Source organism: Pristiophorus japonicus, chromosome 12, assembly GCF_044704955.1.
Source record: "Pristiophorus japonicus isolate sPriJap1 chromosome 12, sPriJap1.hap1, whole genome shotgun sequence".
In the NCBI taxonomy this organism is placed as follows: Eukaryota; Metazoa; Chordata; class Chondrichthyes; family Pristiophoridae; genus Pristiophorus; species Pristiophorus japonicus.
The window spans coordinates 198,162,094-198,187,631 of NC_091988.1; the positions used below are offsets into that span (position 1 = coordinate 198,162,094).

Genomic DNA, 25,538 nt, shown 5'->3' on the forward strand with positions numbered 1-25,538 from the left:
TGGACAGGTTAGGTGAGTGGGCAAATTCATGGCAGATGCAGTATAATGTGGATAAATGTGAGGTTATCCACTTTGGGGGCAAAAACGTGAAGACAGAATATTATCTGAATGGTGGCAGATTAAGAAAAGGGGAGGTGCAACATGACCTGGGTGTCATGGTTCATCAGTCATTGAAAGTGGGAATACAGGTACAGCAGGCGGTAAAGAAGGCAAATAGTATGTTGGCCTTCATAGCTAGGGCATTTGAGTATAGGAGCAGGGAGGTCTTACTGCAGTTGTTCAGGGCCTTGGTGAGGCCTCAGCTGGAATATTGTGTTCAGTTGTGGTCTCCTAATCTGAGGAAGGACTTGCTATTGAGGGAGTGCAGCAAAGGTTCACCAGACTGATTCCCGGGATGGCTGGACTGACATATGAGGAGAGACTGGATCAACTGGGCCTTAATAGGAGGTGGGTGGGGGGCTTGACCCATCCACCTCCATGGCACGAACCTGGTATTGCAGTACTTCCAGGAACGGTGCTTTGGCTCTAGGCCTTTTGGCTAAGAGCAAAAACATTGGCGCAGAGTGATCCTTGAATGGGCCCAAGGTGACCTTTGGCGCTTATGATCTGACAAAGAATTGGAAAGATTGGTAACGAATAAAACATATTTAAAAAAAAACTGGGCCTTGATACATTGGAGTTTATAAGGATGAAAGGGGATTTCATAGAAACATACAAGATTCTGACGGGACGGGGCAGGTTAGATGCGGGTAGATTGTTCCCAATGTTGGGGAAGTCCAGAACCAGGGGACATAGTCTTAGGATAAGAGGTAGGCCATTTAGAACTGAGATGAGGAGAAACTTCTTCACTCAGAGAATTGTTGACCTGTGGAATTCCCTACTGCAGAGAATTGTTGATGCCAGTTCATTGGATATATTCAAGAGGGAGTTAGATAGGGCCCTTACAGCTAAGGGGATTATGGAGTATGGAGAGTAAGCAGGAAAGGGGTACTGAGGGAATGATCTTATTGAATGGTGGTGCAGGCTCGAAGGGCCGAATAGCCTACTCCTGCACCTATTTTCTATGTTTCTATGTTTCTATGTTATTGTATTATTTACAATGTAATTTTAATTTTTTTTTAATTCATTTTTAATTTTTTTTGTTTTTTCACTTGTGTCTATCTGCGTGCGCACTTTGGCTGCCGTTTTAGACCCAAGTCTTAAACCACTTTTTACACTTGCTTCTCATGTTTTTTCACTCTTTCCCTCAATGGTCAATATCTAATATGTTGTAAAATTGTTGTGAAGCATCTTGGGACATTTTACTACGTTAAAGGCACTATATAAATAAAAGTTGTCATTATTATTACCCTATCAAACCCTTTCATAATCTCAAAGACCTCTATCAGGCCACCCCTCAGCCTTCTCTTTTCTAGAGGAAAGAAACCCAGCCTGTTCAATCTTTCCTGATAGGTATAATTTCTCAGTTGTGGTATCATTCTACAAGTTGGACCTCTGTGGTACGGTACCCTCGGGACCTGACCGGTGCCGAAACAGAAAGTTTTCTGGATCATGGGAGGTCACGCCTAGCCTAGGCTTATCTGTCCTGTGTGTGTGTGTGTGTGTGTGTGTGTGTGTGCGCGTGCTGGCAGCCTTTGGGCGACTCCCTCAGCACCCGGGCACACACTCACTGACTGACAGCCACTCCAACCAATCGCTGCACACACTCACTGACTGACAGCTGCTCCAACCAATCGCCACGCACACTCACTGACTGACAGCCGCTCCAACCAATCGCCACGCACTTACTGACTGACAACTGCTGGTTAGGTGCTTTTTTTTTTATAAACCCGCCTCTCCCTCAGGCCCAACTAATGCCGAACCATGGATGTTTTCAGATCAGAGAGTCCCGGGCCAGAGCGGTCCAACTTGTACTCAATCTATTTTGCACATTCTCTAGTGTTTCTATATCCTTTTTATAATACAAGTCTAACATAACTTCTCTCCTTTTCAATTCTATCTCTCTGCTTCTTTACCCCATTTAGACACATTTTCCAAGCAGAATGCGACCTCCCCTTATTCTTCCTACCAAAATCCTGGAACTCCCTCCCTAACAGCACTGTGGGAGTACCTTCACCACACGGACTGCAGCGGTTCAAGAAGACAGCTCACCACCATCTTCTGGAGTATAATGTGGGTAGGAAAAATAAAAAAGCAAATTATTATTTAAACGGGGAGCGATTACAAAATGCTGCGGTACAGAGGGATCTGGCTGTTCTTGTGCTTGAAACACAAAAAGTTAGCATGCAGGTACAGCAAGTAATCAGGAAGGCAAATGGAATGTTGGCCTTTATTGCAAAGGGAGATAGAGTATAAAAGTAGGGAAGTCCTGCTCCAACTGTACAGGGCGTTGGTAAGTCCACAACACAAAAGTAAAATACTGCGGATGCTGGAATCTGAAATAAAACCAGAAAATGCTGGAAATCTCAGCGGGTCAGGCAGCATCTGTGGGGAGAAACAGAGTTAACGTTTTGGGTCGACAACCCTTCACCGGAACTGGGTTGGTAAGACCACACCTGGAGTACGGCATTAGACCACACCTGGAGTACTGCATACAGTTTTGGTCTCCTTATTTAAAAAAGGTTGTACTTGCATTGGAGGCAGTTCAGAGAAGATTGACGAGGTTGATTCCTGAGATGAAGGGGTTGTCATATGAAGAAAGGTTGAGTTTACAAGAATGAGAGGTGATCTTATTAAAGCATATAAAATTCTGAGGGGGCTTTGCAGGGTAGAGGATGTTTCCCCTCGTGGTGGAATCTAGAACGAGGGGGCATAGTTTCAGAAAAAGGGGTCGCCCATTTAAAACAGAAATAAGGAGGAATTTCTTCTCTCAGAGGGTTGTGAATCTTTGGAATGCTCTACTCCGGAGAGCTGTGGAGATAGACAGATTTTTGAATGATAGGCAGTCAAGGGTTATGGGGAGCGGGTGGGGAAGTGGAGTTGAGGCCAGGATCAGATCAGCCATGATCTTATTGAATGGCGGAGCAGGTTCGAGGGGCCAAATGGCCTACTCCTGCTCCTATTTATTATGTTCTTATGTTCCTATGCAAATGTAAATTGTTTACAACTCTCTGAGAACTCTTGTGTTCCTCTAACTTTGGCCTGTTGTGCATCCCTCACTCCCTTTGCCCCACCATTGGTGGTCGTGCTTTCAGCCATCTAAGCCCTATGTTCAAGAATTCCCTCCCTGAACCTCTCCACCTCTCTATTTCTTTTTTCCTTTTTTCCTTTTTTAAGATGCTCCTTAAAACCTACCTCTTTGAGCAAACTTTGATAACCTGTTCACTTAGCTCCTTGCTTGGCTCAGTGTCGATTTTTGTCTGATTACGCACCTGTGAAATGACGTGGGACGTTTTACTAAGCTAAAGGTGCTATGTAAATGGAAGTTTTTGTTGTATCTTCTTATGCTTTCTGTACTTACACATTTTTCCTTAAAAGATGCATGGACTATTGGAATAGCCATTGGAATAGCTTGCTAGAGGCAGTGCTGAGGGAGTGCTGCACTGTCGGAGTTGCCATCTTTCAGAAAAGACGTTAAACCGAGGCCCCATCTGCTCTCTCAGTTGGACATAAAATATCCCATGGCACTATTTTGATGAAGAGCAGGGGAGTTATCCCCAGTGTCCTGAACAATACTTTGCCCTCAACCAATGTCAGGATTATCTGCTCAATATCCTTTCTCCCATTTGAAGCTTACAATCCTGCTTGCTACAATACTCCAATTTAACGTACGGTGATGTGATGTGGAAGAACTCTGAAGGAGCTCGACACCATCCAGGACAAAGCAGCCCACTTGATTAGCACCCCATTCACCTTAAACATTCACTCCCTCCTCTATTGGCGCACCATGGCTGCAGTGTATACCATCTACAAGATGCACTGCAACTCGCCAAGGCTTCTTCGACAACAGCTCCCAAGCCTGTGGCCTCCACCACCTAGAAGGACAAGGGCAGCAGGCGTATGAGAACACCACCACCTCCAAGTTCCCCTCCAAGTCTCACAGAATCCCGAATTGGAAATATATCGCCGTTTCTTCATCGTCGCTAAGTCAAAATCCTAAAACTCCTTACTTAACAGCACTGTGGGAGTACCTTCACCACACGGACTGCAGCGGTTCAAGAAGGCGGCTCATCACCACCTTCTCAAGGGCAACTAGTAGTGGGTAATAAATCCTGGCCTTGTCGGCAAGGGGAAATCATGCTTGACAAATCTTCTGGTATTTGTTGAGGATGTAACCAGTAGAGTGGACAAGGGAGAACCAGTGGATGTGGTATATTTGGACTTTCAAAAGACTTTTGACAAAATCCCACACAAGAGATTGGTGTGCAAAATCAAAGCACATGGGATTGGGGGTAATATACTGACGTGGATAGAGAACTGGTTGGCAGACAGGAAGCAGAGAGTCGGGATAAACGGGTCCTTTTCAGAATGGCAGGCAGTGACTAGTGGAGTGCCGCAGGGCTCAGTGTTGGGACTCCAGCTCTTTACAATATACATCAATGATTTGGATGAAGGAATTGAGTGTAATATCTCCAAGTTTGCAGATGACACCAAACTGGGTGGCGGTGTGAGCTGTGAAGGGGACGCTAAGAGGCTGCAGGGTGACTTGGACAGGTTAGGTGAGTGGTTAAATGCATGGCAGATGCAGTATAATGTGGATAAATGTGAGGTTATCCACTTTGGGGGCAAAAACGCGAAGACAGAATATTATCTGAATGGTGGAAGATTAGGAAAAGGGGAGGTGCAACGAGACCTGGGTGTCATGGTGCATCAGTCATTGAAAGTTGACATACAGGTACAGCAGGCGGTAAAGAAGGCAAATGGTATGTTGGCCTTCATAGCTAGGGCATTTGAATATAGGAGCAGGGAGGTCTTACTGCAGTTGTACAGGACCTTGGTGAGGCTCACCTGGAATATTGTGTTCAGTTTTGGTCACCTAATCTGAGGAAGGACGTTCTCGCTATTGAGGGAATGCAGCGAAGGTTCACCAGACTGATTCCCTGGATGGCTGGACTGACATATGAGGAGAAACTGGATCAACTGGGTCTTTAGACATTGGAGTTTAGGATGAGAGGGGATCTCATAGAAATATACAAGATTCTGATGGGACGGGACAGGTTAGATACAGGTAGATTGTTCCCGATGTTGGGGAAGTCCAGAACCAGGGGACACAGTCTATGGATAAGAGGTAGGCCATTTAGGACTGAGATGAGGAGAAACTTCTTCACTCAGAGAGTTGGTAACCTGTGGAATTCCCTGCCGCAGAGAGTTGTTGATGCCTGTTCATTGGATATATTCAAGAGGGAGTTAGATATGGCCCTTAAGGCTAAGGGGATCCAGGGGTATGGAGAGAAAGCAGGAAAGGGGTACCGAGGGAATGATCAGCCATGATCTTATTGAATGGTGGTGCACGCTCGAAGGGCCGAATAGTCTACTCCTGCACCTATTTTCTATGTTTCTATGTTTCTATGCAACACCCACAACTGTAATCTGTTCCCTGAGTTGTGAGTCAGCCATGGCTGAATGGGTAGCATTGTTACCTCTGAGTCAGAAGGTTCTGAGTTCATAGTCCTATTTCAGAACTTGACCACAATATCTAGGCTGACACTCCCAATGGAGTGCTGCACTGTCAGGGATACTGCCTTTCAGAAGCGATGTAAATGATCCCATGGCACTATTTCTAAGTTCTCCCTGGTGACCCGGCCAATATTTGTCCCTCCGCCAACTCCTAAATACAAATGGTCTGATCATTATCACAGTGCTGTGAGACCTTGCAGTATGCATTAGCTGCTGCATTTCCTACAATTACAACAGTGACTGTACAAAAGTACTTAATTGGCTGTAAACACTTTGCAACGTCCCGAGGTTGCGAAAGGCGTTATATAAAAGCAAGTTTCTCTTCTTAATCTTCGAGGCAATATTGGGCAGGTACCTGAAAGGGAAGCATATTATGCCATACAACTGCTAGGATAGTAAGAATCTCGCTTGGGATGGCCCTATAGCCAGGAACTTCCAATGCTTTGTTTTTACACACGAATGTAAGTGGACACAAATAACGTCCCAGAAATGCTAGGGAACCAAGAGTATAGTGAGCAAGAGGAATTAAAGGAAATGATTATTAGTAAGAAAACAGTGCTGGAGAAACTAATAGGACTGAAGGTCGATAAATCCCCAGGGCCTGACGATCTGCATCCCAGAGTACTAAAAGAGATAGCCATGGAAATAGTGGATGCATTGTTGTCATCTTCCAAAATTCTATAGATTATGGAACAGTTCCTGCAGATTGGAGGGTGGCAAATGTAACCCCAATATTTAAAAATGGAGGGAGAGAGAAAACAGGGAACTACAGACCGGTTAGCCTAACATCAGTAGTAAGAAAAATGCTAGAGTCTATTATAAAGGATGTGATAACGGCACACTTAGATAATATCAACAGGATTAGATAAATTGGATTTATGAAAGGAAAGCTCAGATGAATACGTGACTTAAGCAGTGGTGCAGCAGGGAGGGATTCAAATTCCTGGGGCATTGGAACCGGTTCTGGGGGAAGTGGGACCAGTACAAACCGGACGGTCTGCACCTAGGCAGGACTGGAACCAATGTCCTAGGGAGAGTGTTTGCTAGTGCTGTTGGGGAGGAGTTAAACTAATATGGTAGGGGGATGGGAACCAATGCAGGGAGACAGAGGGAAACAAAAAGGAGACAAAAGCAAAAGACAGAAAGGAGATGAGTAAATGTGTAGGGCAGAGAAACCCAAGGCAAAAAACAAAAAGGGCCACTGAATATAAAGGGGCTGCAGGAGGGGTCAAAACTAAAAATCATGGTTTAAAAACTAGTATTAAAACACTCTACCTAAACGCACGCAGCATTCGAAATAAAGTAAATGAGTTGACGGCACAAATCATTACAAATGGGTATGATTTGGTGGCCATTACAGAAACGTGGTTGCAGGGTGGCCAAGACTGGGAATTAAACATACAGGGGTATCTGACCATTCGGAAAGATAGACAAGAAGGGAAAGGAGGTGGGTAGCTCTGTTAATAAAGGATGATATCAGGGCAGTTGTGAGAGACGATATTGGCTCTAATGAACAAAATGTTGAATCATTGTGGGTGGAGATTCGAGATAGTAAGGGGAAAAAGTCACTGGTGGGTGTAGTTTATAGGCCCCCAAATAATAACTTCACGGTGGGGCGGGCAATAATCAAGGGAATAATGGAGGCATGTGAAAAAGGAACGGCAGTAATCATGGGGGATTTTAACCTACATATCAATTGGTCAAATCAAATCGCACGGGGTAGCCTGGAGGAGGAATTCATAGCATGCATACGGGATTGTTTCTTAGAACAGTATATTACAGAACCTACAAGGGAGCAAGCTATCTTAGATTTGGTCCTGTGTAATGAGACAGGAATAATAAACGATCTCCTAGTAAAAGATCCTCTCGGAATGAGTGATCACAGTATGGTTGAATTTGTAATACAGATTGAGGGTGAGGAAGTAGTGTCTCAAAGGAGCGTACTATGCTTAAACAAAGGGGACTACAGTGGGATGAGGGCAGAGTTGGCTAAAGTAGATTGGAAACACAGACTAAACAGTGGCACAATTGAGGAACAGTGGAGGACTTTTAAGGAGCTCTTTCATAGTGCTCAACAAAAATATATTCCAGTGAAAAAGAAGGGCGGTAAGAGAAGTGATAACCAGCCGTGGATAACCAAGGAAATAAAGGAGAGTATCAAATTAAAGACCAATGCGTATAAGGTGGCCAAGGTTAGTGGGAAACTAGAAGATTGGGAAAATTTTAAACAACAGCAAAGAATGACTAAGAAAGCAATAAAGAAAGGAAAGATAGATTACGAAGGTAAACTTGCGCAAAACATAAAAACAGATAGTAAAAGCTTTTGCAGATATATAAAACGGAAAAGAGTGACGAAAGTAAATGTTGGTCCCTTAGAAGATGAGAAGGGGAATTTAATAATGGGAAATGTGGAAATGGCTGAGACCTTAAACAATTATTTTGCTTCGGTCTTCACAGTGGAAGACACAAAAACCATGCCAAAAATTGCTGGTCACAGGAATGTGGGAAGGGAGGACCTTGAGACAATCACTATCACTAGGGGGGTAGTGCTGGACAGGCTAATGGGACTCAAGGTAGACAAGTCCCCTGGTCCTGATGAAATGCATCCCAGGGTATTAAAAGAAATGGCGGAAGTTATAGCAGATTAATTCGTTATAATCTACCAAAATTCTCTGGACTCTGGGGAGGTACCAGCGGATTGGAAAGCAGCTAATGTAACGTCTCTGTTTAAAAAAGGGGGCAGACAAAAGGCAGGTAACTATAGGCCGGTTAGTTTAACATCTGTAGTGGGGAAAATGCTTGAAGCTATCATTAAGGAAGAAATAGCGGGACATCGAGATAGGAATAGTGCAATCAAGCAGACGCAGCATGGATTCATGAAGGGGAAATCATGTTTAACTAATTTACTGGAATTCTTTGAGGATATAATGAGCATGGTGGATAGAGGTGTACCGATGGATGTGGTGTATTTAGATTTCCAAAAGGCATTCGATAAGGTGCCACACAAAAGGTTACTGCAGAAGATAGAGGTACGCAGAATCAGAGGAAATGTATTAGCATGGATAGAGAATTGGCTGGCTAACAGAAAGCAGAGAGTCGGGATAAATGGGTCCTTTTCGGGTTGGAAATCGGTGGTTAGTGGTGTGCCACAGGGATCGGTGCTGGGACCACAACTGTTTACAATATACAGAGATGACCTGGAAGAGGGGACAGAGTGTAGTGTAACAAAATTTGCAGATGACAAAAAGATTAGTGGGAAAGCGGGTTGTGTAGAGGACACAGAGAGGCTGCAAAGAGATTTAGATAGGTTAAGCGAATGGGCTAAGGTTTGGCAGATGGAATACAATGTCGGAAAGTGGGAGGTCATCCACCTTGGGGAAAAAAAACAGTAAAAGGGAATATTATTTGAATGGGGAGAAATTACAACATGCTGAGGTGCAGAGGAACCTGGGGGTCCTTGTGCATGAATCCCAAAAAGTTAGTTTGCAGGTGCAGCAGGTAATCAGGAAGGCGAATGGAATGTTGGCCTTCATTGCGAGAGGGATGGAGTACAAAAGCAAGGAGGTCCTGCTGCAACTGTACAGGGTATTGGTGAGGCCGCACCTGGAGTACTGCGTACATTTTTGGTCACCTTACTTAAGGAAGGATATACTAGCTTTGGAGGGGGTACAGAGACTATTCACTAGGCTGATTCCGGTGATGAGGGATTGAGTAGACTGGAGGTTGAGTAGTATGATGATAGATTGAGTAGACTGGGTCTTTACTCGTTGGAGTTCAGAAGGATGAGGGGTGATCTTATAGAAACATTTAAAATAATGAAAGGGATAGACAAGATAGAGGCAGAGAGGTTGTTTCCACTGGTCGGGGAGACTAGAACTAGGGGGCACAGCCTCAAAATACGGGGGAGCCAATTTAAAACCGAGTTGAGAAGGAATTTCTTCTCCCAGAGGGTTGTGAATCTGTGGAATTCTCTGCCCAAGGAAGCAGTTGAGGCTAGCTCATTGAATGTATTCAAGTCACAGATAGATAGATTTTTAACCAATAAGGGAATTAAGGGTTATGGGGAGCAGGCGGGTAAGCGGAGCTGAGTACATGGCCAGATCAGCCATGATCTTGTTGAATGGCGGAGCAGGCTCGAGGGGCTAGATGGCCTGCTCCTGTTCCTAATTCTTATGTTCTTATGTTCTTATGTTAAAATCATGTTTGACAAACCTACTGGAGTTTATTGAGGACGTAACTGATAGAATAGATAAGGGAGAACCAGTGGATGTAATCTATTTGGATTTTCAGAAGGCCTTTGATAAGGTTCCACATAAGAGGTTAGTGTGCAAAATTAAAGCACATAGGATTGGGGTAATGTACTGGCATGGATTGAAAATTGGGTAACTGACAGGAAACAGAGAGTAGGAAGAAGTGGGTCTTTTTCGGGGTGGCAGGCAGTGACTAGCGGGGTACCACAGGGATCAGTGCTTGGGCCGCAGCTATTCACAATATATATAAATGATTTGGATGAGAGAACCAAATATAATATTTCCAAGTTTGCTGACGACACAAAACTAGGTGGGATTGGGAGTTGTGAGGAGGATGCAAAGGCGCTGTAAGGCGATTTAGATAGGTTGAGTGAGAGGGCAAACACATGGCAGATGCAGTATAACGTGGATAAATGTGAAGTTATCCACTTTGGTCGGAAGAACATGAAGACAAAGTATTATTTAAATGATGATAGCTTGGGAAGGGACCCGGGTGTCCTTGTACACCAGTCATTGAAAACAAACATCCCGGTGCAGCAAGCAGTTGGGAAGGCAAATGGTATGTTGGCCTTCATTGCAAGAGGATTTGAGTACTGGAGCAAGGATGTCTTACTACAGTTATACAGGGCCCTGGTGAGGCCGCACCTGGAGTATTGTGTGCAGTTTTGGTCTCCTTACCCAAGAAAGGATATACTTGCCAGAGAGGGAGTGCAGCGAAGGTTCACCAGACTGATTCCTGGGATGGCAGGACTGTTGGATGAGGAGAGATTGAGTCGACGCGGTCTGTATTCACTAGAGTTTAGAATAATGAGAGGGGATCTCGTTGAAACGTATAAAATTCTGACAGGGTTGGATACGCGGACCCGCCCGAGAAGAATTTTCATGGTCACCATTACTGACACTGGCTACGTGTTCCAGATTTAATACCATTGAATTTAAATTCCCTACAGCTGCCAGTGGTGGGATTTGAACTCGTGTCATCTTGGTGCAGTCCAGCCCTCTTGGCTTGACTGCTGGTTGTACCAGCAAACATTAACCACAATTTAGTTTGACGTCAGCGGCCTCTGCTGTTGACGTCAGGGGTTTTTGTGCGCACAGCGGGAGGAGAGGCGGAGTAACCCGTGTGTGTGGGTTGTGTTATGTCTGTGTGTGTGTGAGTGAGCGCGCGTGTTTGTGCCTGCGTGCGCGCGCACGGACGTGCGTGCGCTGAATGTAGCGTGGGCGGAGAGAGAGAGTGTGTATCGGGGGGGGGGAGCGTGGTTCCGCGCGCACGCGCACGCACACCTTCAGCCGCCATCCCGCCAAATCCGCCCCCTGCCGTCTTCATCTTTGGTCGTCGTCGTCGTCGTCACCGCTGCCGCTGTGTCTTTTATATATATATATATTCTGTTTTTGCTTTCCCCAACCCCCCTCCCCTCCCCTCCCCTTCAACTACTAACGGTATCGGGAGAGGGGGAAAAAAATCCCGTGTGAGTGAATCGGGAGAAAGCGCCGCTCGCCGACAGGGCCTCCCTCACCCTCCCCGCGGCCCAGCTCTCGGGCTCCCGCCATCCAGTCTACGCCAGTCCACCGCCGCTGCTGCTGCTGCGAGTCCGAGGAGACGGAAGGTAAACAAAAACATTAACTCGAGTGCTTGTGGTGGGGGTTTTTTTTTTGTTGTTGAAGTAATTTTAAATAACTAAAGAACATTGACGCGGAGTTGATGTCGACTAATAATTCTCTTCGCTCTCCCCAAGTCCGCTCCTGACTCATCGTTCTGGGTCTGTTTGGGTTGCCATGAGCAGAGGAGGTTTGTACAGAGCTGGGGTCTGAAGGAGGATTACATTTTTTGCCCTGTAACAGTCCTGGGTTGCTTTACTACGTTAAAGGCGCTATATAAATACAAGTTGTTGTTGTTATTTACAAGACACTAGTTTTTCTGGCCTTGGGTTGGTCATCCAAACTGTATTTTATGATATTTATGCCAATGACACAGCACAAGAACAGGCCATTCGGCCCAACCAGTCCGTGCTGGCGTTTATGCTCCACTCGAGCCACCTCCTATCTTTCCTCATCTAACTCTTATCAACATGATCTTCTATTCCCTTCTCCCTGGCATATCAGCCGTGCCTCAGTGGGTAGCGCACTCGCCTCTGAATCAGAAGTTTGTGGGTTCAACTCCCACTCCAGCGACTCAAGCACATAAATCTAGGCTAACACTCCAGTGCTGTGGGAGTGCTGCACTGTCGGAGATGCCGTCTTTCGGATGAGACATTAAAATGAGGGGTCTCAGGTATAAGATCCCACGCCACTATTTCGAAGAAGAGCAAGGGAGTTATCCCCGGTGTCCTGACCAATATTTATCCGGTCATTATCACATTGCTGTTTGTGGGAGCTTGCTGTGTGCAAATTGGCTGCTGTGTTTCCCACATTACAACAGTGACTACATTCCAAAAGTACTCCATTGGCTGTAAAGTGCTTTGAGACATCCTGTTGCTATATAAATGCAAGTCTATATTTTTTTCTCATGCTTATCAAGCCTCCCCTTAAATTCTTTCTTTCTTAAATGCATCTATATTATTTGCCTCGACTACTCCCTGTGGTAGCGAGTTCCACATTCTCACCAGTCTCCGGGAAGAGAAGTTTCTTCTGAATTCCCCATTTGATTTCTTGGTGACTATCTTGTATTGATGGTCTCTAGTTATGCTCTTCCCCACAAGGGGAAACACACTATCCACTCTATCAAAACCTTTCATAATTTTAAAGACCACTATTGGGTCACTCCTCATCCTTATGATTTAGACGAGGGGATTAAATGTAGTATCTCCAAATTTACGGATGACACTAAGTTGGGTGGCAGTGTGAGCTGCGAGGAGGATGCTATGAGGCTGCAGAGTGACTTGGATAGGTTAGGTTGTGGCCAAATGCATGGCAGATGAAGTATAATGTGGATAAATGTGAGGTTATCCACTTTGGTGGTAAAAACAGAGACAGACTATTATCTGAATGGTGACAGATTCGGAAAAGGGGAGGTGCAACGAGACCTGGGTGTCATGGTACATCAGTCATTGAAGGTTGGCATGCAGGTACAGCAGGTGGTTAAGAAAGCAAATGGCATGTTGGCCTTCATAGCGAGGGGATTTGAGTACAGGGGCAGGGAGGTGTTACTACAGTTGTACAGGGCCTTGGTGAGGCCACACCTGAAGTATTGTGTACAGTTTTGGTCTCCTAACTTGAGGAAGGACATTCTTGCTATTGAGGGAGTGCAGCGAAGGTTCACCAGACTGATTTCCGAGATGGCAGGACTGACCTATCAAGAAAGACTGGATCAACTGGGCTTGTATTCACTGGAGTTCAGACGAATGAGAGGGGATCTCATAGAAACGTTTAAAATTCTGACGGGTTTAGACAGCGTAGATGCAGGAAGAATGTTCCCAATGTCGGGGAAGCCCAGAACCAGGTGCCACAGCCTAAGGATAAGGGGTAAGCCATTTAGGACTGAGATGAGGAGAAACTTCTTCACCCAGAGAGTGGTGAACCTGTGGAATACTCTACCACAGAAAGTTATTGAGGCCAATTCACTAAATATATTCAAAAAGGAGTTAGATAAAATCCTTACTACTAGGGGGATCAAGGGTATGGCGAGAAAGCAGGAATGGGATACTGAAGTTGCATGTTCAGCCATGAACTCATAGAATGGCGGTGCAGGCTCGAAGGGCCAAATGGCCTACTCCTGCACCTATTTTCTATGTTTGTCTATTTAATAGGAGAGACCCAGCCTGTTCATCCTTTCCAGATAGGTATACCCTCGCAATTACAATCATTACTCATTGGCTTCTCTACTGTGTTTTTTCTTCTTCCCCGCCCCCCCCTTTTCCATAGAGCAGCCTGTGCCCTTTTTTAAAAAAAAAAAAATTATTCAGTATTCAAGGGTTGTTTGATTATGGAGGGCATCACTTCTGAGCTTGACCCCATGTATTTACCAGGTGTTTGACTGTGAGGGAAGTGGGGAGATCATTGGTAGAAGGATTAGAGGCGAGTTGGAGAACTTTTTTCACCCAGAGGGTGATGGGGGCTCTGGAACTCACTACCTGAAAGGGTGCTAAAGGCAGAAACCCTCATTGCATTTTAAAAAGTACTTGTATATGCACTTGAAGTGCTGTCAACTGCAAGGCTATGGATCAAGAGCTGGAAAGTGGGGTTAGGCTGGATAGATCATTTTGACCGGCGCAGACACGATGGGCCGGATGGGGCCTCCTGTGCAGACACCCTCATCACATTTTAAAAAGTACTTGGATATGCACTTTGATATTTGTGCTGATTACATAGGGTATTCAGCACAGAAACAGGCCATTCTGCCCAACCCATGCCGGTGTTTATGCTCTACTCAAGCCTCCTCCCATCTTTCCTCATCTAACTCTATCAGCATAACCTATATGCACTGGAAGTGTCGTAACCTACAGGGTTTCGGACCAAGTACTGGAAAGTGGGATTAGGCTGGATAGCTCCCTTTTGATCGGCACAGACACAATGGGCCTCCTGTGCTGTAAATTTCTGATTTCCATCTGAGCTGGACCCATGTCCACCCATGTATCTACCTGTTGTTATCTAGCTGTTCGACTGTAGGGGTGTGTGGTGGGGGGCATCACATCTGACCGACCATGTATTTTCCTGTAGAAGTTGACAGAGAGCAATCAGGAGTGGGGACGGCAGCTTTTTTTTGTTGTTTACGCTTCCCTATCCCCAGGATGTCACATCCAGTTGAAATGCCCCTCTAGTTAATGTATCCGAGTAGGAGGGCTGAACCGTGTCCTTCCCGGCATGTATGGCTCAGAACAGCACCATACCTACAGTATTGGCAAAGAGGTCCATAGTTCAATTTGGTTAATATTTAACAATAACCATGCATATTTTGTATTATAGACTTAAATATTGAGAATTCCCATCCAGGACTAGCGATTAATTCATGAAAATGGTTTTACTGGAGTATAAGGAGTGTTTGTTTTACTGGTTCGACTCAGTTGGTAGCATTCCTACCTCAGTCAGAAGGTTGTGGGTTCAAGCCCCAATCCAGAGATTTGGGCTCACAATCCAGGTTGACACTCCCAGTGCTGCACTGTCGGAGGTGCCATCATTTGGATGTGACATTAAACCGCATCCCAGTCTTCCCTCTCATAACATAAAAGATCTCATGGCACTATTCGAAAAAGAGCAGGGGAGTTCACCCAGTGTCCTGGCCCACATTTATCCCTCAACCAGCATCACTAAAAACATAATCCATTGCTGTTTGTGGAAGCTTGCTGTGCACAAATTGTTTGCGAAATTCCTACATTACTACAGTAGCTACCCATCAAAAGTACTTAATTGGTTTAGGATGTCCTGAGGTCATGAAAGGTGCTATATAAGTACAAATCTTTCTTCCTTTCCTTGCTGACCTGGCATATCAAATTTGGGATTTCCAGTAGATAGGAAGTTTACTTGGTGCTGATTTGACATTTCAGTAGTGATCAGCATGCTGCAACTGCACATCTTGTTTATTTGACGCATTACTTTTCTCTAAATTGCTGTTTATTCCAACAATTTTGACAATCTATAGAAGCATGCGAAATGGACTGATGTTATAATTAGTCCCCATCGTTTCCTTCTCTTTGGTCTCAAATATCATCTTGCGCTCAAGGCTTGTGAATCTTTGGAATGCTCCACCCTGGAGAGCTGTGGGTGCTCAGTCATTGAGTATATTTAAGTCATCCTCGACTCCGAGGGACTGCCTAAGAAGAGAGAAGATATTCAAGGCTTAGAGCGATAGATGTTTAGACTTTAAGGGAATCAAAGGATATGGGGATCGGGTGGAAAATGGAGTTGAGGTCAAACATCAGCCATGATATTGAATGGGAGAGCAGGCTTGAGGGGCCGTATGGCCTACTCCTGTTCCTAATTCTTCTGTTCTTATGACTTAAAAGAGCCTGCATGTAGCACCTATAAGTAGTTAAGTACCAGTGGATATGGAATGAATTTACTTCCTTATAGTGTTGCTATATCACTGGATACCATCAGGAACGGTAGCATAGTGGTAATGTTACTCGACTAATAATCCAGAGGCCTGGACTAATGATTCAGAGGCGCGAGTTCAAATCCCACCACGGCAGCTGGGGAATTTAAATTCAATTAATTAAATAAATCGGGAATAGAAAAGAAAGCTAGTATCAGTAATGGTGACTATGAAGCTATCGGATTGTTGTAAAAACCCATCTAGTTCACTAATGTCCTTTAGGGAAGGAAATCTGACATCCTTACCCGGTCTGGGCCTATATGTGACTCTAAACCCACAGCAATGTGGCTGAGCCTTAACTGCCCTCTGAAATAGCCTAGCAAGCCACTCCGTTGAATAAAACCGGACGGACCACCCGGCTTCGATCTCTGCACTGATACAGACACGACAACGGCACATCCAACCCAGTCCTCCTCACCAACATCTGGGGACTTGTGCCAAAATTGGGAGAGCTATCCCACAGACTATTCAAGCAGCAGCCTGACCTAGTCATGCTCACAGAATCATACCTTGTATCCCAGATTCCTCTATCACCATTCCTGCGTATGTCTTGTCCCACTGGCAGGAGAGACCCACCCGAGGTGGCAGCACAGTGGTATACGGGAGGGAGTGGCCTTGGGATCGACTCTGGACCCCAGGGACCTGCAAAAGGGCATAGACAGGCCATATGAGTGAGCAAAAATTTGGCAGATGTTGGAAAGTGTGAGGTTATGCACTTTGGCAGAAAAAAATCGAAGAGCAAGTTATTTAAATGGAGAAAAATTGCAAAGTGCTTCAGTACTGGGGGTCCTGGTGCATGAAACACAAAAGGTTAGTATGCAGGTACAGCAAGTGATCAGGAAGGCCAATGGAATCTTGGCCTTTCTTGCAAAGGGGATGGAGTATAAAAGCAGGGAAGTCTTGCTACAGCTATACAGGGTATTGGTGAGGCCATACCTGGAATACTACTACAGTTTTGGTTTCCATATCTAAGAAAGGATATACTTGCTTTGGAGGCAGTTCAGAGAAGGTTCACTAGGTTGATTCTGGAGATAAGAGGATTGACTTATGAGGAAAGGTTGAGTAGGTTGGGCCTCTGCGAAGAATGAGAGGTGATCTTATCGAAATGTATAAGATTATGAGGGGGCTTGACAAGGTAGATGCAGAGAGGATGTTTCCACTGATAGGGGAGACTAGAACTAGGGGGCATAATCTTAGAATAAGGGGCTGCCCATTTAAAACCGAGATGAGGAGGAATTTCTTCTGAGGGTTGTAAATCTGTGGAATTTGCTGCCTCAGAGAGCTGTGGAAGCTGGGACATTGAATAAATCTAAGACAAAAATAGTTTCTTAACCGATAAGGGGTTATGGGGAACGGGCAGGGAAGTGGATCTGAATCCATGATCGGATCAGCCATGATCGTATTAAATGTCGGAGCAAGCTCGAGGGGCCACATGGCCTACTCCTGCTCCTATTTCTTATGTTCTAAGAAGTCTCATGGCTTCAGGTATGGCCAAGGAAACCTCTTGCTGATTACCAACTCCCTCAGCTGATGAATCAGTACTCCTTGATGTTGAACACCACTTGGAACAAGCACTGAGAGTAGCAAGGGCACAGAATGTACTCTGGGTGGGGCACTTCAATGTCCATCACCAAGAGTGGCTTGGTAGCATCACTACCTACCGAGCTGGCTGAGTCCTGAAGGACATAGCTACCAGACTGGGCCTGTGGCAGATGTTGAGAGAACCAACACGAGGGGAAAAACCTACTTGACCTCATCCTCACCAATCTACCTGTCGCAGATGCATCTGTCCATGACAGCATTGATAGCAGTGACCACTGCACAGTCATTGTGGAGATGAAGTCCCGTCTTCTCACTGAAGACCCCCTCCATTGTGTTGCATGTCACTACCACCGTGCTCATTGGGATAGATTCAGAACAGATCTAACAGCTCAAAATGTGCATCCATGAGGCGCTGTGGGCCATCAGCAGCAGAATTGTATACCACCATAATCTGTAACCTCATGGCCCGGCATATCCCTCACTCTACCATCACCATCAAACCAGGGGACCCAACCCTGGTTCAATGAGGAATGTAGAAGCGCATGTCAGGAGCAGCACAAGGCGTACCTAAACATGAGGTGCCAACCTGGGGAAGCTGACACACAGGAATACATGCAGCGAAAAAGCAGAAGCAGTATGCCATAGACAGAGTTGAGTGATCCCACAATCAACAGATCAGATCAAAGCTCTGCAGCCCTGCCATATTCAGTCGTGAATGGTGGTGGACCATTAAACAACTAACGGGAGAAGGAAGCTCCATGAATATCCCCATCCTCAATGATGGTGGAGCCAGCACACGAGTGCAAAAGACAAGGCTGAAGCATTTGCTACCATTTTCAGCCTGAAGTGCCGAGTGAATGATCCATTTCGGCCTCCTCCTGAGGTCCCTACCATCACAGAAGCTAGTCTTCAGCTAATTCGATTGCATTCCACGTGATATCAAGAAACGGCTGAGCGCACTGGATACAGCAAAGGCTATGGGCCCCTACAACATCCTGGCTATCGTACTGAAGACTTGTGCTCCAGAACTAGCTGCGCATTTAGCCAAACAGTTCCAGTTCAGCTACAACACTGGCATCTATCCAACAATGTGGAAAACTGCCAAGGACAAATCCAATCTGGCCAATTATCACTCTATTAGTCTATTAGCGGTGGAAGGTGTCGTCGACAGTGCTATCAAACGGCACTTACTCGCTAATAACCTGCTCGCCGATGTCCAGTTTGGGTTCCGCCAGGACCACTGGGCTCATTGCAGCCTTGGTCCAAACATGGACAGAAGAACTGAATTATAGAGGTGAGGTGAGAGTGACTGCCCTTGACATCAAGGTAGCATTTGACCGAGTGTGGCATCAAGGAGCCCTAGTAAAACGGTCGATGGGAATCAGTGGCTGGGGTCAAACCCAGCACAAAGGAAGATGGTTGTGATTATTGGAGGACAATCATCCCAGCGCGGGACATCGTTGCAGGAGTTCCTCAGTGCAGTATCCTAAGCCCAACCATCTTCAGCTGCTTCATCACTGACCTTCCCCTACATCATAAGGTCAGAAGTAGGGATGTTCGCTGATGACTACACAATGTTCAGTGCCATCGCAACTCCTCTGATAATGAAGCAGTCCATGCCCGCATGCAGCAAGATATGGACAACATTCAGGCTTGGGCTGATAAACGGCAAATAACATTCACACCACAAAAGTGAAAGGCAATGACTATCTTCAACGAGCGAGAGTCTAACCACTGCCCATTGACGGTCAATGGCATTACCATCGCTGAATCTTCCACCATCAACATTCTGGAGGTCACCATTGACTGGACCACCAATTTAACTGGAGCAGCCACATAAATACTATGGTAACAAGAGCAGGTCTGAGGCTGGGTATTCTGCGGCGAGTGTGTCGCCTCCTGACTTCCTAAAGCCTTTCCACCATCTACAAGGCACGTTAGGAGTGTGATGGAATACTCTCCACTTACCTGGATGAGTGCAGCTCCAACAACACTCGAAGCTCAACACTATCCAGGACAAAGCAGCCCGCTTGATTGGCATCCCATCCACCACCTTAAACATTCATTCCCTCCACCACAGGCGCACTGTGGCTGCAGTGTTTACCGTCTACAAGATGTACTGCAGCAACTCGCCAAGGCTTCTTTGGCAGCACCTCCTAAACCTGCGACCCCTACCACCTAGAAGGATAAAGGCAGCAGGCGCATGGGAACACCATCACCTCCAAGTTCCCCTCCATGTCACACACCATCCTGACTTGGAAGTATATTGGCGTTCCTTCATAGTCGCTAGGTCAAAAATCCTGGAACTCCCTAACAGCGCTGTGGGAGCACCTTTACCACACAGACTGCAGCGGTTCAAGGCGGCTCACAACCACCTTCTCCAGGGCAATTGGGGATGGGTAATAAATGTCGGCCTTGCCAGCGACGCCCACATCCAAGGAACGAATATAAAATTAAAATACTGGAATATGGCAAATGCATCAATTGAAAATGAGCTGCTCTTGTGTTATTTTCCTTTCATAGAAACATAGAAACATAGAAAATAGGTGCAGGAGTAGGCCATTCGGCCCTTCGAGCCTGCACCGCCATTCAATGAGTTCATGGCTGAACATGCAACTTCAATACCCCCTTCCTGCTTTCTCGCCATACCCCTTGATCCCCCTAGTAGTAAGGACTTCATCTAACTCCCTTTTGAATATATTTAGTGAATTGGCCTCAACAACTTTCTGTGGTAGAGAATTCCACAGGTTCACCACTCTGGGTGAAGAAGTTTCTCCTCATCTCGGTCCTAAATGGCTTACCCCTTATCCTCCCCAACAGCATTAGCAAATACTCCCCCTCGGACATTGGTTCCGGCCCTGCCCAGGTGCAGACCGTCCGGTTTGTACTGGTCCCACCTCCCCCAGAACCGTTTCCAATGCCCCAGGAATTTGAATCCCTCCCTGCTGCATCACTGCTCAAGCCACGTATTCATCTGCGCTATCCTGCGATTCCTACTCTGACTACCACATGGCACTGGTAGCAATCCCGAGATTACTACTTTTGAGGTCCTACTTTTTAATTTAGCTCCTAGCTCCTTAAATTCGTTTCGTAGGACCTCATCCCTTTTTTTACCTATGTCGTTGGTACCAATGTGCACCACGACAACTGGCTGTTCTCCCTCCCTTTTTAGAATGTCCTGCACCCGCTCCGAGACATCCTTGACCCTTGCACCAGGGAGGCAACATACCATCCTGGAGTCTCGGTTGCGGCCGCAGAAACGCCTATCTATTCCCCTCACAATTGAATCCCCTATCACTATCGCTCTCCCACTCTTTTTCCTGCCCTCCTGTGCAACAAAGCCAGCCACGGTGCCATGAACTTGGCTGCTGCTGCCCTCCCCTGATGAGTCATCCCCCTCAACAGCACTCAAAGCAGTGTATCTGTTCAACATATGTACTAAATGTTCTGCCTGTATGATTTCTTTTAAATAAAGTTTGGTTCCAGGTGATGCATTTCTGTAATCTACTACATGCATGTGCATACTGCATATTTCATGAGAACCACAGGAAGCATCCACGTCTGAAGTATAATGGTTTAACTGCCATAAACCACCCTTTTCTGCTCATGTTCAATGAAATCTAGAATTGAAATCCTGCTTTTTAGGTCATTTTAATGCATTGTGTCTTATTTCTTTTTTTTTTAAATTCTTTTGGTGAGAGTGGGATGGCTTGCTTCTTGGATTATTTCACCCATGTGGAAAATATGAAATGTTAGGACGTCTGTTTGTGTGGCCAAAGTTCTGTGGAGGAGAGGAGGTTGTGAGACCAGCAGTCTGCAAGAATGGCTGGAAATAGACAATTGAAGGGGACTGGGAGCAGTGTAACGTGAGCAGGAGGAGGATGAGCACTTGATATGTGTTCCCAAAAGAAGTGGATCCACAATGTATACAAAGCTGTTTATGTTCTGAATTCATCACATTTGCATTCTAGGTTGGACTGTGAACATCAGCAGCAACAGCAAAAGTTAGGATTCTGAATTTAACTCTTCTGATCACAGACCTTCTTTGGTTCTGTACCTAAAGATTTAACATGCACTGTGGTGTTACACATAATTTACAGGCCATTCAGCCCAACTGGACTATGTCAATGTTTATATGCCACACAAGCCTTCAACCACCCTACCTCATGTCACCTTATCAGCATAGTCTTCTATTCCTTTGTTACTAGACCAGCAATTCAGAGACTGGGTTGAAATCCCACCATGGAAAGCTGTGAAATTAATTTCAGTAAATCTGCTCATTTGTGCTCCCGGGAAGAAAATGAAAGCTGCCAGATTGGTTGGTGCAGAAAGAATGTCAGTCGCAACTCTCTATTTCTCTAGTTAACATGTCGGCAAATGCCTCGGCTTGCTTAACAGTGATGTGAGAAAAAAAGGAACAATTGTTTGAAGTAACAGGGTTGATGAAGGTAGTGCAGTAGATGTTGTCTATATGGACTTTCAAAAAGAATTTGATAAAGTGCCACATAATAGACTTAGTCGGAAAATAGAAGAACATGGTATTAAAGGGACGGTAGTAACTTGGGTGTGACATTGGTTAAGGGATAGGAGGCTGAGAGTTGTGGTGAATGTTTTTCTAACTGCAGGGATGTGTGCAGTGGGGTCCTCCAGGGGCTGGTATTAAAAGCATTGCTTTTCTTGAATATAAATGACCTGGGGTATAGGGTGTACAGTTTTGAAGTTTAGGGATGATAGAAAACTTGGCAATGCAGTAAATAGTGAGCAAGTTAGCAGGAGGACATACAGATTGGTGAAAAGGGGAGAAACATGGCAGATGCAATTTAATGTGAGTAAGTGTGAAGTGATGCACTTTGGGAGAGACAGTGGAGGGGTCGAGAGAATTGCTTGAGGAAGAGTTGCATGTAATCAGTATACATGATCGCGATATGCTTCCCCTCTTTGTCCTCTATGTCCTTGAATACAGTCAGCCGTTCACTTCTGCTCCATTGTCTTTCCCCTCTTTATCTGTGGACCTCCTGTATAATTCCCTTTTGTGGCTTCACCTACTGAGGGAGCAGTGCCACTTTTTGGGTGAGACATTAATCCAAGGCCCTGTTTGCCCCCTCAAATGGCCATAAAATATTCCATGCACAACTTTGAAGAGAGTAGGGGAGTTCTCCTTGGTGTCCTGGCCAGTATTTTTCTCTCCACCAACATCACCAAAACAGATTATCTGGTCATTATCTCATTGCTATTTGTGGGACCTGACTGTGTGCAAATTGGCTGCTGTGTTTCTTACATTGGTAAATTCAGTCTGGGAAATAGCACTCAGAGCTACAGTACAAAGTTCCTGTTGTGAACTGAACAGAATAGCTTCAGTCTTTCTGAAGAAAGCTCTGACTCAATCACAATTTGATGACATGCAGCACAATGGTCACGGACAATGTTCCCATTCATTTTTTGAGGGTGTGTGGCCTCTTTAAAATTACTGCGCATGCACGGTTTTTCCTATTTGAAAGCTGATGAGCCAGCTGCGTGGGAGCTGCAGAGCACTGCGCAGCTTAAAGGGAACATTGCTAACAGAATGGACTACTCTTTAATTACAGCAGTGATACACTTCAAAAATTGGCTGTAAAATGATTTGGGAGGTCCTGAGTGTGAAAGGCATTATATAAATTCAAGTCTCTTTTTCCACCTAGCCAGCACAACTGCAAAGATCAATTGTCTTGATCTGCATTCCTCATGGTCACCTATGGTGTGTTTGTAGGTTCATCCCTGGCCACATCCTATTTCTTCCCTATTTGCTGCCTCGGGTGATATCCATAAGCCTGGGGTCAATTTGTGTGTGTGTGTGTGTGTGTGTATATATCTTTATATATGGTGATGATGCCTACCTTTGCTTCTCGGTCACCAGTTTCCATTCTGTGACCATTGGGACGTATGTCATCAATTGCGAATGTCAGAACTGACAGTAGTAAGACTGAAGCTATTCTGTTCAGTTCCCAATACAAACTTTGCACTGTAGCTCTATTCATGAGATTGAATTTGCCAATGTGTTTGAAACCTCATATGCTATCCACTTCCTCCTCAATATTTCCCATCTCGTACCCCCTCTTCCCCCCCCCCCCCCCAAACACCTCTGCTATAGGCCACGCAGCTCCATTGTCTCCAAGGTTGACCTCTCCAATGTTCTCTTTGTGGCCTCACTAGTTCCACCCTACAGAACTCCACTCTGCACAATCCTATCTTGTGCTAAGTCCCAGTGATCTGTTTCCCCTATTCCCATCAACCATTGGCTTCTCCATGGTCTTGCTTTGTTCTACTCCTACCATCTCCAATCCCCTCCCTCAATGTATTGGCTTGTACACATCATTGCTTTGACTATATAGTACAGCAAGACCATCAGCAGGCCGGGGCCATTGGGGGGAGCAGCGTGTGGTGGCATACCACTTCACGGAGCAGCACATGCTGCTGCAGGAGGGCGACGGCTGCGAAGCCTGGTCTCTGATTGCAGTGCGGGCAGGCACAGCAGGAGGGGGTGAAGGAGCGGCAAGCGTCGGTAGAGGGAAGTGACCGGGGCCCAGGAGAGGCGTGAGTTTAAGACCCAGAAGAGGCCAGGGCCCAGAGGCAGCACAGGCCAGCCCACACTGCGATATGTGTGCGCACTAGGTCTGTGCAGCAGAGCTGGTCTCCAGTCGTCTTGGGTAATTCTTGCCACTGGACCAAGAACTAACTCTGTCAAGCCCGTGTGGTGGCTAGTGTGCAACGGCCAGCATGCATTTAAAAAAAAAATATCCACGCACAGGCATCTTCCACCCTTCACAATGTAGTTCGGGATCTGGAATATTAGGTCCTTCATTGAAACACCCGTGAACTCATCCTTTTTTTGGCGTGGAAGCAAGTCATCCTCGCTTCGAGGGACTGCCGATGATGACAGTACAAGTGCATTTTGTTGGATATCATTTGATAGTGTCAGCTGTGGCGCAGTGGGTAGCACACTTGCCTCTGAGTCAGAAGGTTGTGGGTTCTAGTCCAACTCCAGAAACTTGAGCACAAAAAATATAGGCCGACACTCCAGTGCAGTGTTGAGGGGTGCAGCAGTGTCGGAGGTGCCGTCTTTCGGATGAGACGTTAAACCGAGGTCCCGTATGCTCTCAAGTGGACGTAAAAGATCCCATGGCACTATTTCGAAGAAGAGCAGTGGAGTTCTCCCCATTATCCTGGCCAATATTTATCCCTTAATCAACATCACTAAAACAGTTTATCTGGTCATCATCACATTGCTGTGTGTGGGAGCTTGCTGTGTGCAAATTGACTGCCGCATTTCCCACATTACAACAGTGACTACATTTCAAAAAGTACTTCATTGGCTGTAAAGTGCTCAGACTTCTGGTTGGTAGTGAAAGATGCTACATAAATGTCTTAATACATTTTTTGGAGGTATAAAATTGTTGATGTCTGTGCTGTATCTCTGATCACCATCTTGAAAACCCTTCCAAGGATGAAGAAAATTCATGGAACTTTTTTCTCTTCCCCAATGATCTAATTGCACTTTCAAACTCCCTGCTGTCTAGCTGTCGTTCCTCCATTTGCCACTCTACTTCTGCAGTTATTGGTCTACTAACTCACTCCCTCTCCTCCACATTTGATGACCTTGTCCCCAGTAAAACCCTTGCTGTCTCCCACCCTGGCCATTTTCCCTATACGGCCCCTTCTTCACTACCTGAAGTGCAAGGGCATGGACACAGGAAGAACTTTGTGAACAAGTCAATGAAAAAACCCAAGCATAGCTAAAGTAGACCTTTTGAGCAGCAGATTGAGAAATGTAGATAGAAGTTTGTTGTTGAGTGATGCTTTGGATTAAGATTGAAGTCAAAGTCTATGTCCAGGAGGAAGGGCCCAGTTGGTAGTAGACAGCAGGGTACTGGGTCTTTTGTGGGGGAGGGGAGGGGTGGGGGGAGAGAGACTGATGGACAGACAGAAGGGTGGCTGGTCTGGGCAGAGGAAGTGGCCTGAGGCTTGCCTGGTAGTCTGAAGCTGTTCAGTGAGCTGTGGGCCCTCAAAGTCTTTAAGTGATAGTCCAGAGCTTCCATTGTCTGTACGATCACTGTTTACTATGATTT

General features: G+C 45.7%; 1 protein-coding gene across 1 annotated transcript in view; it reads left to right on the forward strand.

Annotated features, from left to right (window-relative positions):
* The first annotated feature begins 11,133 nt into the window (after positions 1-11,133).
* The window catches only part of oser1 (oxidative stress responsive serine-rich 1), a 50,475-nt gene continuing 36,070 nt past the window's right edge, over positions 11,134-25,538 (forward strand). The window contains 1 exon segment of the mRNA XM_070895127.1: positions 11,134-11,473. The gene's annotated coding sequence lies outside the window, so the exon portion shown is untranslated.